We start from the raw sequence: 12,153 nt of genomic DNA, 5'->3' as shown, positions 1-12,153 counted from the left end.
ATAATACTGCCATTTACAGATACACAGAGACCAGAGGAAAAAGGGTGGGGGCACTGGGAATCCTTTCAGTTTGGGACATGTTAATTTTGAGATGCTCATGAGACTATCAAGAAGATAGTTGGATATACAGGTCTGGAGCTAAGAGGTAAAGTGTGGACTTGAAATATATGCAAATCTACTCAGCACTTGCTAAATCCAGTTTTATATGCTGCTCTGCACTTGAAATCAGTGATGAAAAATGTGTAGAGAGTTTGCAGATGGTCTTCAAATACAAGTGAGGGATTCAAAATAAAATCTACAAGAAAGATTGTATCAGTGGTTTCCAAACTTTCACATATCACAGCCCAGTGAAATTAAGATAACAAACACACATTTGGGAGATTGGTATGAGCTTGCCAACTTTCATTAACTAAAGATATTTTTTTTAAAAGAACCACCTGCTATCATCATAATGTCGTAAAAGAAATAGTCCACTTCCTCTCTCCCTAAAACCCCAAGAAATATATATTCTTATATTGAGTCATTCTTTTAAAAAGGAATAAATTTAGCTTTATGAAAACAACCACAACATTATCCTTATTTTTATTATTTTTCTGTAAATCTATGAAAACTTTATCTCACAACAATTCTATGGATAAATGTTTGACAAGCAGTGGGATACAGGACTTGCGATATTTCAGCTTCATGAGAAAAGAAAGGTGAAGGTTGATGTACTTTTAAGCTCTTCATATAACCTACATGCAGCTTCTGCAACCCATCCCCCATGTCTTTCTGTCCTGGCCCCTCTCCTGCCATCGGGCTCTGCCGCAAAGCTCGTCATGCCCTGGGAGCAACTCCAGCTCAGGACACGAAGTTCCTTCCTCACTTCTCTGAAGGCCAGTTGGAGCTATGGGAAAGCTCAGCCTCCCTTTCCTACGTAATTGAGACCTAGGGGTGTTACAGCAAAGCGGAAACTGTGGCCAAACTCAATGGGTCTGTTTCTCAGTGAGCGCAGAGTTGAAAAGCACAACCAAGGCTGAAGTGGGTGAAGAAAATGGCTTATTGCTTGCACAGCAATGGAGAACACAAGGGATAGCTCCCAAAGCAGTGCCCCCTGCCCCCTTAGTGCCAGTGGAGACTTGTACTCCAGAGTGCAGAGGACGTGTTACATCTTTAACAACTGGGCCTAATCAGGGTGCATGCGCAGGCCATTACATAATGAGTTCAAGGCACCATTGCATAACGAGTTTTCAACATAACATGCCATTACATAACAGGGTCAAGGTCTCATTACATAACAGGTTCAATGCAGCATGCCATTCATGACATTACAGGTCTGTGGCAACTTTTGGACATTTAGAGCTGGAGCAATTTTCAGAGGGCCTGCTGCAACCATGTAAGTTTCACTGTAGGATGGCAACATCTGCAAAAACAAGGACATCAACTTCTGAAAAACAGCACATTTGGTTTCCTTCTTGTCTGGAAAACATTTTACAGTCTGTGTTTAGCGATGGAACAGATTTTCGGTAACCCTTTCCTTGCCTGGTTTCTGATCACAGATTCCCCCATGACCATCTGACCAACCTTTCTGGGTTTTGTTCACCTTCTCTGGGAGATATTCATCTACCCTAGGGTGTGGAATGGAAATCAAATCAGTCAACTCACTTGATCAACCAACATTTTCTGGTGACTCCTCTGGGCCTGGTACAGTGCTAGGCACTGGGAATATAGAGGTAGGAGACATGGTCTCTTTCATTCAAGGAGCTCAAAGGAGAGAGGGATATGGCTGGCTAGGGCCAAGCCTCCTGTAGCCTAATGAGAAAACACAGAATTGCCTTATCTAGTAGTAGGTAGAGCCTGGAGTGCCAGGCTAGTATTTAAAAGGCAAGTTCATGGTCTTCCTACCAAGTTCATGATCGATGATTTCCTTTTCCCACCCAAGACTCCTATTTCAGCATCTCTGTGTGGACTGATGAGGAGGCAGTTGGGAGGTGAGGCCTCCCCACTGATGGCCTATATCTATATCTGTTATATAGCCTCATCACCAGTTTGAAGAAAAACAAAAAAGAAAGCAACTGAAATCCTAATTATCATTCTTTCCTCTCCTTGATCTGGAACCAGCTGTTTATCGCCTGGTGTGGTTCATTTGGTGTTGCTAGGGTTAGCAAGAGTAACCTGCACTTTAGCAGGAAGTGAGAACAATGGGATAAAGGTCAGCTTTCCCCGCCACCATGGAGCCTGCTTCTAGCCCAGAGCAACTGGACCCTGTCCTGAATGCACGTGGCATTTGGGAAGGGACTGAAGTAGAAAACCCATTGCCATAACCAAGTCCCTCTGTTGGCCAGCACCAAACGAAACTGAAACACAGATGAGTTCAGAGAAAGTTTGGGTAGAGGAGAACATGGTTCACGCTGGCTGGTTGTGAACAGAGGCCCAGGCTTAAGTGTGGTGGTGACTCTGGCCCCTTCCTGAGCATTGTCCCAGCTGCTATGCTGTCACAGCCATTCTCTGGAATCCCAAAGGTCCCTCCTTATTCATTCCAGGGGAAGGCTCCTTGGGAGGGGAGTCCCAGCAGTGATAGCCTTTCTTCTCTAAGGACTAGCACCACATCTAGGCTTACAGCAGGCAGCTCATGCAGAACTGGTGGGAGCTGATCACCACACTGGAACCCAAGACATGCTGGTAGGCTACTGAGAAGCCTCCATTACAGCGGAGGGGCTGTCACAATCAGATGGTGAGCTGGTCAGTCACAAACAGAGCCCTGGCTTTGGAAAGAGGCCTGAGCCCTTTGCTGGCACAACAGGCAAAAGGTTGGTCACAGTGATGTCATCTAAACTGCAACAAATTAAGGAACTGAAGAGGTTCGAGGCTAAAGAGAGTGAGTTCCTCTTTCCTGAGGGCACAGCTGCAAAGCTCTCATGCACAGTGAGCTAGAGCTAAGGAACACTGGACCCACAGCTGTCCCCTGGAAGTGGGTGGCCAGTGATAGTGTGAGCTGAGCACCTTACCCTCAGGTCCCCACAAAAGCCAAGGATTGAGGAGGCAGTGGCAGTAATGTGCCTTCCCTGGTACAAGGTGGACCGTTGAGCGCTGGCATGGCTCCTCCTCCGTGCGAGAGGAGAGACTGAACCTGTGGCTCTGAGCCCTCCGACCCGAAGGGTTTCTCACCCCTGGGAGACAATAGGGGAACCATTGTCTATATCACTTCAGATGCAACTTTTTGATAATGAGTGAGGCACCCGGGAGCAGCACCTGCTACTAAGTTGTACCTTTATTCCAAATATCCTTTGCACTTTTGCTGACCCTCAAACCTGGACTGCAGTTTTGAGGTCTAGCTGAACACTTGGGGAAATGGCTATATAAAGCAGGAAACCATTCAGTGTGGTATGTGCTGTGTTAGATGTCCACACCTGCTTTCATGGAAGCACATACCAATGACCCCTCACCCAGTCTGAAGTAGGCCATACATGACCTTGTGCTGAATCATGAAGAAGGAAGAGAGGTTATTCAAGAGAAGGCTGGTGGGGGTGAGCGTATAGGATGGAGGCATTCCAGGGAGAAGGGACTGTTGTGAGCAAGGATGTGGGGTTCTGGGACCCAATGGTGGAGTTGCACAGTCTTTGTTTTCAAAGTTGTTAAATGCACCCCAAGACTGTCAGGCAGAGTTTCCAGAGAGAATTGTCTATTAATGCATTCAGTCATTCAACAGACTGAATCCCCACATTGTATGAGCCAAAAGGCATTAAAAGATTAATAAGGCTTGTTGTCTGTCCTCAAAGAACTCACAGTTTTAGCAAATATTATCTGTGAAGAGACAGGTGCTATGATAGAGGTTAGAACAAAATGTTACAGGAACATGAAGGATGGAGTGATTACTTTTGATTAAGCAGGTCAGGAAGTCTTCATGGGGAAGAGATTTTGAAATCATTAAATAGAACGGCAAAGGGCCATTTGTATTGCCAAGATGTTCAAATATGTCTGTACTTATTTTAGTTTGTCCTATTTGTGAAAACGCTTCAACTGTTGAGATGCTTATAAATTAGATGTTAATTAATGAAGTGAAAATGATGCAAGGAACAGATCAAGATTTATTTTAGAATGGCACGGCAGAATTGGGCTCCTTTCTAAAGTCAAGTTATGCACATTTATATAAGAGAATTGAAAATGTTATTTAAATATGTTAAATATATTCTAACAGATAGTGACTATTTATAATGCCAACTAATTTTCTAAGATAACATATATTTAACATCATGCATTTCTAGTCCTAGTTTGAAATAATTTTCTCTTCAATATTAACGTTTTTCTTCTCTTGTGCATAAATATAGTGTATTTGCTCTAGCACAGCTTCTCAAACTTGATGGACCCTACTCTGCTTTCATTTTCTATCTTTTTAAACAAGTATTGAGTCATAACATACACACCTGCACAAATCTTAAGTGTATCATTCAATCAATTTTTACATATGTATATATTCATGTAATTACCATTTAGATTAAAATATAAAACATTTCTAGAACCTTCGAAGGCTCCTTCATGCCCTCTCCCAATTAATACTCAACCCTGCAGAGCTGACTACTGTTCTGATTCTATCACTGCAGATTAGTTTTGTCCATTCTTGATCTTTATATAAATGGACTCATGCAGGACATACTCTTCTGGGTCTGGCTGCTTTTGCTCAATGTTATGTCTCTAAGATTGAACCATGTCACATGTAGTTTTCATTGATGTGTTGCTATATTCCACTTCTATTTCTGAATATACCAAAACTTATTTATCTCTTTCTGTTGATGACATATTTCCTGTTGAGCTATTATGAGTAAGTCTTATAGAGGTCTTTTGGTGGACCTATATACTTATTTCTCTAGGGTAAACAGGAGTGGAATTCCTGGGTCACAGGATAGGTATACATGGAACTTTAGTAGACATGGCTAAATAAATTTTCAAACTGCAACAATTTAAAGTCATATCAGGGGCCGGCCCCGTGGCCGAGTGGTTAAGTTCGCACACTCCGCTTCTGCGGCCCAGGGTTTCTCTGGTTCAGATCCTGGGTGTGGACGTGACACTGCTCATCAGGCCATGCTGAGGAGGCGTCCCACATGCCACAACTGGAAGGACCCACAACTGAAATATACAGCTATGTACTGGGGGGATTTGGGGAGAAAAAGCAGGGGAAAAAAAAAGATTGGCAGCAGTTGTTAGCTCAGGTGCCAATCTTAAAAAATAAAAAATAAAAAAAATAAAGTCATATAGGCAGGGCATGAGAGACTTGGTATTCTCAACCTTTTAAATTTTAGCCATTCTAGAGAGCGTATAATATATCTTATTGTGGTTTTAATTTTCCTTTCCTTGATGACTCTGTTGAGAACCTTTTTATATGCTTATTGGCCATTTGGATATCCTCTTGTGAAATGCCTATTTAAATCTTTTGCCCATTTTTTAAAAGTTGAGTTCTCCTTTTCTTATTAAACTGTAGGATTTCTATTCTAAACATAAGTCCTTTGACAGATATATGTATTATGAATATCTTCTCCCAGTCTTCAGAGGGCCTGTTCACTCTTTTAATGGTGTCCTTTTGGTGAAAAGAAGTTCTTGACTTTAATGAAGTCCAGATTGATCAATCTTTTCTCTTGTGGTTAGTGCATTCTGTATCCTTTTAAAGAAATATTTGCCTCCTTAAGAGAAAAATTCTAATGAAATGAAAACAAAAAATTTTAACATTTCTCAAAGAACCCTCAAACTCCCATGACTACACATTTAGATTCCTACTTTGAGAGCTATGCTCTAGTATATTGTTATAGAATCTTCTGGATAGACAGATAGATCCCCCCAAAGCAACATCAAAATACCAACATGGGAGGATTTCATTTTTAAATAAAATGGGCAGAGAGTTTTAACTGTAGAGGAGCAGTTACTCAGAAATATTTTATTGTAAATAATATAACGTAGGGGCTGGCCCTGTGGCATAGGGTTAAGTTCACACACTCTACTTCAGCGACTGGGGGTTCACTGGTTCCGATCCTGGGTGTGGGCCCAGCACTGCTTATCGGGCCATGCTGTGGTAGGTATGCCCCATATAAAATAGAGGAAGATGGGCATGGGTGTTAGCTCAGGGCTGATCTTCCTCTAGCAAAAAAGAGGAGGATTGGCAGTGGATGTTAGCTCAGGGCTAATCTTCCTCAAAAAATAAATAAATAAATAAAATGTATACAATATAAGTGTATATTAAATAAACATTTTTGTTCTACAGTGTTTCAAAGATTCAATAATATGAAAGAGTTCTGAAAAAAGAGTGAGATGAGAAAATCAATTCACTTGAAAGCATTGGAGCAAAACTCTGATCCTTCCTCCCCTTCTATGCCCAATTTGGAACACCAATCCCTCCCTTTAACCTACTTCTTATCGTCATCCCACCACACACACACACACACACACACACACACACCCCCCACGGAAGTCCCGAGGGAAGAACACAACTGAAATATTTATAGTTTCTAAACTTGCTGTAACTTGACAGTCCACAAACATAACAGATGGTCTATGATGACTAAACTACTGTTGAATTTGTCTTTAACGGTTAATTACACATTCATTTATTAAAATCTAAAATACATGGAGAGCTATTATTTCCAACAGTGGTATACTCATATTTTCATATTCGAATTAGTCATTTCATCATACAATTTTATAGATAGATAACAGATTTCAAATAACTGGGCACACTAAAACACAATTACCATTTGATATTGAACATAACTTTTCCTGTTGTCACGTCTCTGAAAAGCTTAGAAACATCAGGATGATGGGAGGTAGTGTGCCTTTATTCAGTAGCACTCAAAAATTCAAAGTCGTCTTTCTATATGGATTCTCTGTATAAATGGGAGTTTATTCTAATTATACACAAAACATTTCTCTCTCCAGCAAAGCCCCAATTAGAAATAAAGAGAAACACCAAGTTTATATGCCTTACAAGAGTCAGAGCAAATCACTGAAATGGGGTTGACGCTCTATTTAAAAACTGGGCAGAGAGACCTTCCTTCAACTTCCAGACTAAGATAATTCACAATAGTAAGACTGTGTTTTTTGAGTGTGGTCCTTTCTCAATTTGCCGTGATTATTTTGGGAAGAAACCTCAGCGCAAGAACAGTAAGTGTCTTTATTTTTCTTTGTGTATTCATTCCTTTCTTTCAATGCTTCATTTATGGAAATTTTTCATTTTGTGTGAATAATAAATGCAGCAGAGGGTTATGAACGCTTTGATAGAAGGGGCTATGGGAAGCAGTGGACCTCGAGTGAAGAAGGCCAGTCCCCTTGGGATAAGGATGGATTTTGGAACGGTTTATAGAGTCATAAAACAACTCTCGAAAGATGAATAGGTTCTTCACTTCTTCTGGTTCGTTTTTCCTCTATTTTCTTTCACTGTTCTCTTCACTGTTATTCTGTTTTCTATAAATCTTTTAGTGAATGTCTTATCACTAGTCCAACTGGTAGAGGTGTGTTTTGTTTTAGGAGGCAAAATTATGCTCAGAGGCTGAGACTGTCTTTACCAATACTTTATTTAACACAGGTTCACTGTGGGAATTATAACAATTTCACAAGTCAATAGCATACAGAATAATGTCTCTTAATAAGCCAACAAAGAAATTACATAACATACTCCAAACCAATGACAGAGTAATCACATTATTGTTCCAGGCAAGGGGAGATGAAAGGAATAAAGTCCAAATTTATTTTGAGGCATACCTTTTTATGAGTAGGTACTAGGGAGAGGAAGCTTAGCCATCGGAGCTGAGCTGCCAGTGCAAAACAGAAGTCCCCTGTTGCTAGAGCATGTTGCTAGGGAACCATGGCAACTGTTGATAGGCAAGATAGGCTGCTCCGAAGGTTGTCACTCCAAGGACCCTCAGATGTCCCTTCTCTTCTTGAGACTGCTGCCTGCTTTAATAGCACTGTTGACCAAAGAGTTGCCTTGGCCATGGCAGGAACAAGTGTCTCCAGATCTTTGGAGAGCTATTTAGGTCAGTAAAGTGTTGTCCTGCCCAGACGGAAAGCTCTTGGTAAGTCCTCGCAAACTCTTGGTATTTAAAGGTTAAATGTCCCTTAGCCATAGTTGCTTCTTCACATGTCCTTACCATCAGCCCCCAGCGATGCCCATCACCAGCTAAGTTACTGAGTGCTTATCAACAGCCGCAGAAGTAAAAGGGTGACATCTCGACACAGCTAACTTCACTCTTAGGTCAAAACATTGTTCTTTAAGCCACAAACACGTAGACCAAAACAACTTCACTTAAGGCATCAACAAGTGGATTTGAAATCATAATAAACCAATACACAGCAAAGTGGAAGACAGTAATCTGGAGGATTCCTTTAGTCTCAGTCCTGCAGAATCCATGTCTGCCCCTGGGCTCAATATCGATAGAACACTCACCAACCAAGGACGTAAGAGACCGTGTAGGGCTGACAATGACAAAATCTCAGATCAGAGAGATGCCATGTATTTGCAGGAAAGTTCTTGAAGTCTGACTTGGGTGGCAAAGAAACAGAGAATCAGTCATCTTTGGTTTAGCTTTGAAATCCTAATGAAGGTTGGGTTTTCAGTTATCCATTCTGTGTTGGACTATTCCTGCCTGCTCTTAAGGACATCTCATTCTGTTTTACTTGGAGCAGGACTGAAGTTCAAATAGCAAGGAGCCTAATAATGCCATTTTTCAAACAATTAGATATCCCCAGGTGTTTTAGTTCAATAATTAGGATGGATGAGAAATGAGTCCTGGTGAATTTCCTCGGGTCCAGTTCACAAGGATACTCTGGTTTTCAGGGAGGACTGGATCTCCACCATCTTTCTTCCTGTCAGACTTTTTCTGAAACTCTACATCTGATTGTTGAATAACATCCTCAGCAGAACAATTCTGATAACTAATTTATGTCTATGTACAAAAGGAAAATGAAGAAACATGGGGAGAACAATCTGAGCTGAAGACGTTATGTATTATTCAACAAAAGCCCTCTTCATTATTGCTAGCATAGTTTGCTGGACTTGTCAATCCTGCCAAGTTATTTTTATTTTTAATTCTTTCCCAAAGGGTTATGCTTATTTCTTTTTCACATTGTAACAGACACATTTCCTGCTTCATGCTTATTTCTCAGTAGGTTTAAATGTGGAAGACATTTTTATTAAATGGGAAAACATTTAGAATTTTTTAAAGTTTAAGTCTCTCGATCTGTGGGAAGGAGGGAGAAAAGGAGTGGAAGAGGGAGAAAATGTGTGTCTGTTATCTTGAGAGATGCAGAGATTGAGTACAGGGTAAAAGGAGACATCTTCAAGAAAATTACAGTCGTCATAGGCCTTTCTCCAGTGGGTACCGAAAAGGTTTAGGTCTTCTTATGGCCTAGGATTGCCTAGATTTGGGATAGTAAGCTATTAGCAACAGTACTCTCTGATCGCTTCCCTGTGTGAGGACATATAGGCTCATGTGGAAACTTTATAGTCTTATTACAATTACTTTCTTCAAAACGTATCTTTACCAACTATATTTCTATTTTCTTAGCTTCTGGTTTTGTCTTTTAAGAGCCTCACATTAAAATTCCAATACTCTTGACATTGTTACCAGCAAATATCGTGATGCTTCAACAGATAATTACAGTCAAGATTCAAGCACCCAGGACGGATAGAATAGAAAAGGCTCACCATTAACTGAGCTTATTCTTATTTTGATATGCAACTCCTGACATTTGTTCTGAGTCACAGGGTCTCTAACGATGTTATAGAAGACACAAGGAAAGTCACCTTTACTTGCACATTGGTGCAGTCAAAAGCCACTTATTCAATTAAAAGATCAAAAAGTTCCCTTCTTTGAAAAATCTTTTGCGTTATTTGAACTGTTTCTCGATCAGAGCTGATGTTCTTGCCTCGTCTGGTCACTGTTCTGTTTCTTCTGGTAGTTTTATTTCCACAGCTCGCTCTTCTAAGTTTGGTGCTGCTCTTTCATGATACTGATTTTTCTGAAAGATCAGGAGATTTTAGTTCTTCTTCCATATTTATATCTGTTTCAAGATGAAGAGAGTGGAGGCAAGTGAACGGAAAAGACTTGTCCCTGGGTGGATGGTCGTTGGTGCCGACCAGTACATAGAGGGTTCATCAAAGTCTCTACTTTTAACATTTGTTAATATTGTTCTAATATTTTCATTGTATTTTATGACCAGTTTGCCATCTGTCTTGGGGTAGGTGGAACTTGCCATTCTAAATAAGAGAAAAATAGTCTACTTGCTGATGAGGCTGGTTTTGGTGATACGGGTTTCAGTGAATGTCGCAAAAGCAGCGAGATTAAAAGAATGAAGTCTCATTGCTGGCACAAAGCAGGGCTCTCTCTCTCTTAAATCAAAATACTCTCTTACTTCTTTTTCACCACTTTTTTCTAGCAAGGAGTCTCCCTGCCTAATCCTTTTCCAGTGGCCACTATGTGTTCCCTCCAAAAATTTACAAGCCTTGAGAGATCCTAGAATAATAGCTATAAAACAAATGTCATTGCTGGTTCAAAGTGCTATTTTGGATGAGCGAGTGGAATGTTGCAGTAGACCACTCCAGGTTTTACTGAGGATCCTGGTCTTATGTTAGGATTACTTCCTGCAATATCTCATTGAAATATACTGTACATTATCTAGGGCACACAACATCCAGAGGCCACCCAGATCAGTTACATCCGAATCCGGGAGGGAAATAGGAAGGGGCTTGGGGCCCAGTCATTTTTATGAACAGCCCACAGTTGAGAAATGTTCACTGTTTCATCTTTCTATTTGTAATTAATATAAACCAAAGTTCTGCTGCTAATGATCTTCAAATTGAAATCCTGTGTCTAGATTTAGAGCAGTGATCTTAAACTTTATCAGACTTTCTGAGGGTGCCCCTTGCTAAAGTGCGTCTCCGTGGACCACACCCACAAAGACACTGATTCAGCATCACTGGGTTGGGGCAGGGCTCTCCTCTGGTGAAAAGAGTCCTCCACATAGGCTTTTGAAGACCGAATTTTGGGAACTGTTGAGCTAGTGATTCCTTCCCTGTCTCTGTCAGTCAAACGCCAATTTGGTTGATACTTCAAACAGGGAAAATGCACTCCATATTTAATATAGGGCTCCAAAGGGGGCGTCTACAAGGGACCAAATGATATAGAACATTCAAGGCCAAGGTAAAGAGTTTAGATTTTATTCCCAGTGTGAAAGGGATGTTTTTTATAGGTCTATAGGTAAGAAAGTGATGGGATCTGATTCATGCCTCTTCTAAGGCCCTGTACCTAGTTTTGCTTTTGTAATTTTGTATTCTTTTTGCTAAAGAAGACCCCTGAATCCTGGATCTGCCTGGTGATACGGTACATACAGGGCCTAGCAGAGCACCTGGCACACACAGGGTCCACAGCAAATGGAGGTGCTCCCTCGTCATCCGTCTCTTCTTGAAAGTCATTATCTCACCTTATCCACTTATATTTCCCAATCTCTAGCTCAGTGACTGTCACCAAAGGACATTCTTAAATATTTGTTGAATGACTGATAGAAAGCAGAGCAGGAAGAAAAGAGAATTGATTCATTGGTGTTTTCCTTCTCATCCAACTAAGAGTATCAAGTGACTGATTTTTTGTTTATTTTAACTCTAGCAAATGCAAAAAATCTTCTGATGGAAGGCAGAGCTTTCTTGACATCCACAACTGTGCTTTTTAATGGGCAGAATAGGAAGTGATAGATGTGAATTTGATAGGGGAATCTATTATTTCTGATTTTGTCAAAATGCTGGCAGGAAACAATGTATTAATAAATGCAGGGGCCGGCTCGGTGACCAAGTGGTTAAGTTCATGCGCTCTGCTTCGGCAGTCCAGGGTTTTGCCAGTTTGAATCCTGGGTGTGGACATGGCACTGCTCGTCAGGCTGTGTTGAGGCGGTGTCCCACATGCCGCAACTAGAAGGACCAACAACTAAAAACATACAACTATGTACCGGGGGGCTTTGGGGAGAAAAAGAAAAAATAAAATCTTTAAAAATAAATAAAAATAAATAAATAAATAAATGCAGTCTGTTGATCAATATGAGGCTAATAGGCTCCCAACCTTTTAAGAAAACCTTCATATCTTTTCAAAGAAATTACCTGTAAGAAATAGGAGGACTTCTATTGCTTGTTTGACTCTGTAT

The 12,153-nt window shown here is 40.7% G+C and overlaps 1 long non-coding RNA gene across 1 annotated transcript in view; it reads right to left on the bottom strand.

Annotated features, from left to right (window-relative positions):
• The window catches only part of LOC139042306 (uncharacterized), a 39,689-nt gene that overhangs the window by 13,962 nt on the left and 13,574 nt on the right, over positions 1–12,153 (bottom strand). The window lies entirely within an intron of this gene.

Source organism: Equus asinus, chromosome 27 (genome assembly GCF_041296235.1).
Source record: "Equus asinus isolate D_3611 breed Donkey chromosome 27, EquAss-T2T_v2, whole genome shotgun sequence".
NCBI lineage: Eukaryota > Metazoa > Chordata > Mammalia > Perissodactyla > Equidae > Equus > Equus asinus.
The sequence above is the reverse complement of the archived record's forward strand: the minus strand, read 5'-3'. Positions and strand labels throughout refer to the sequence as shown.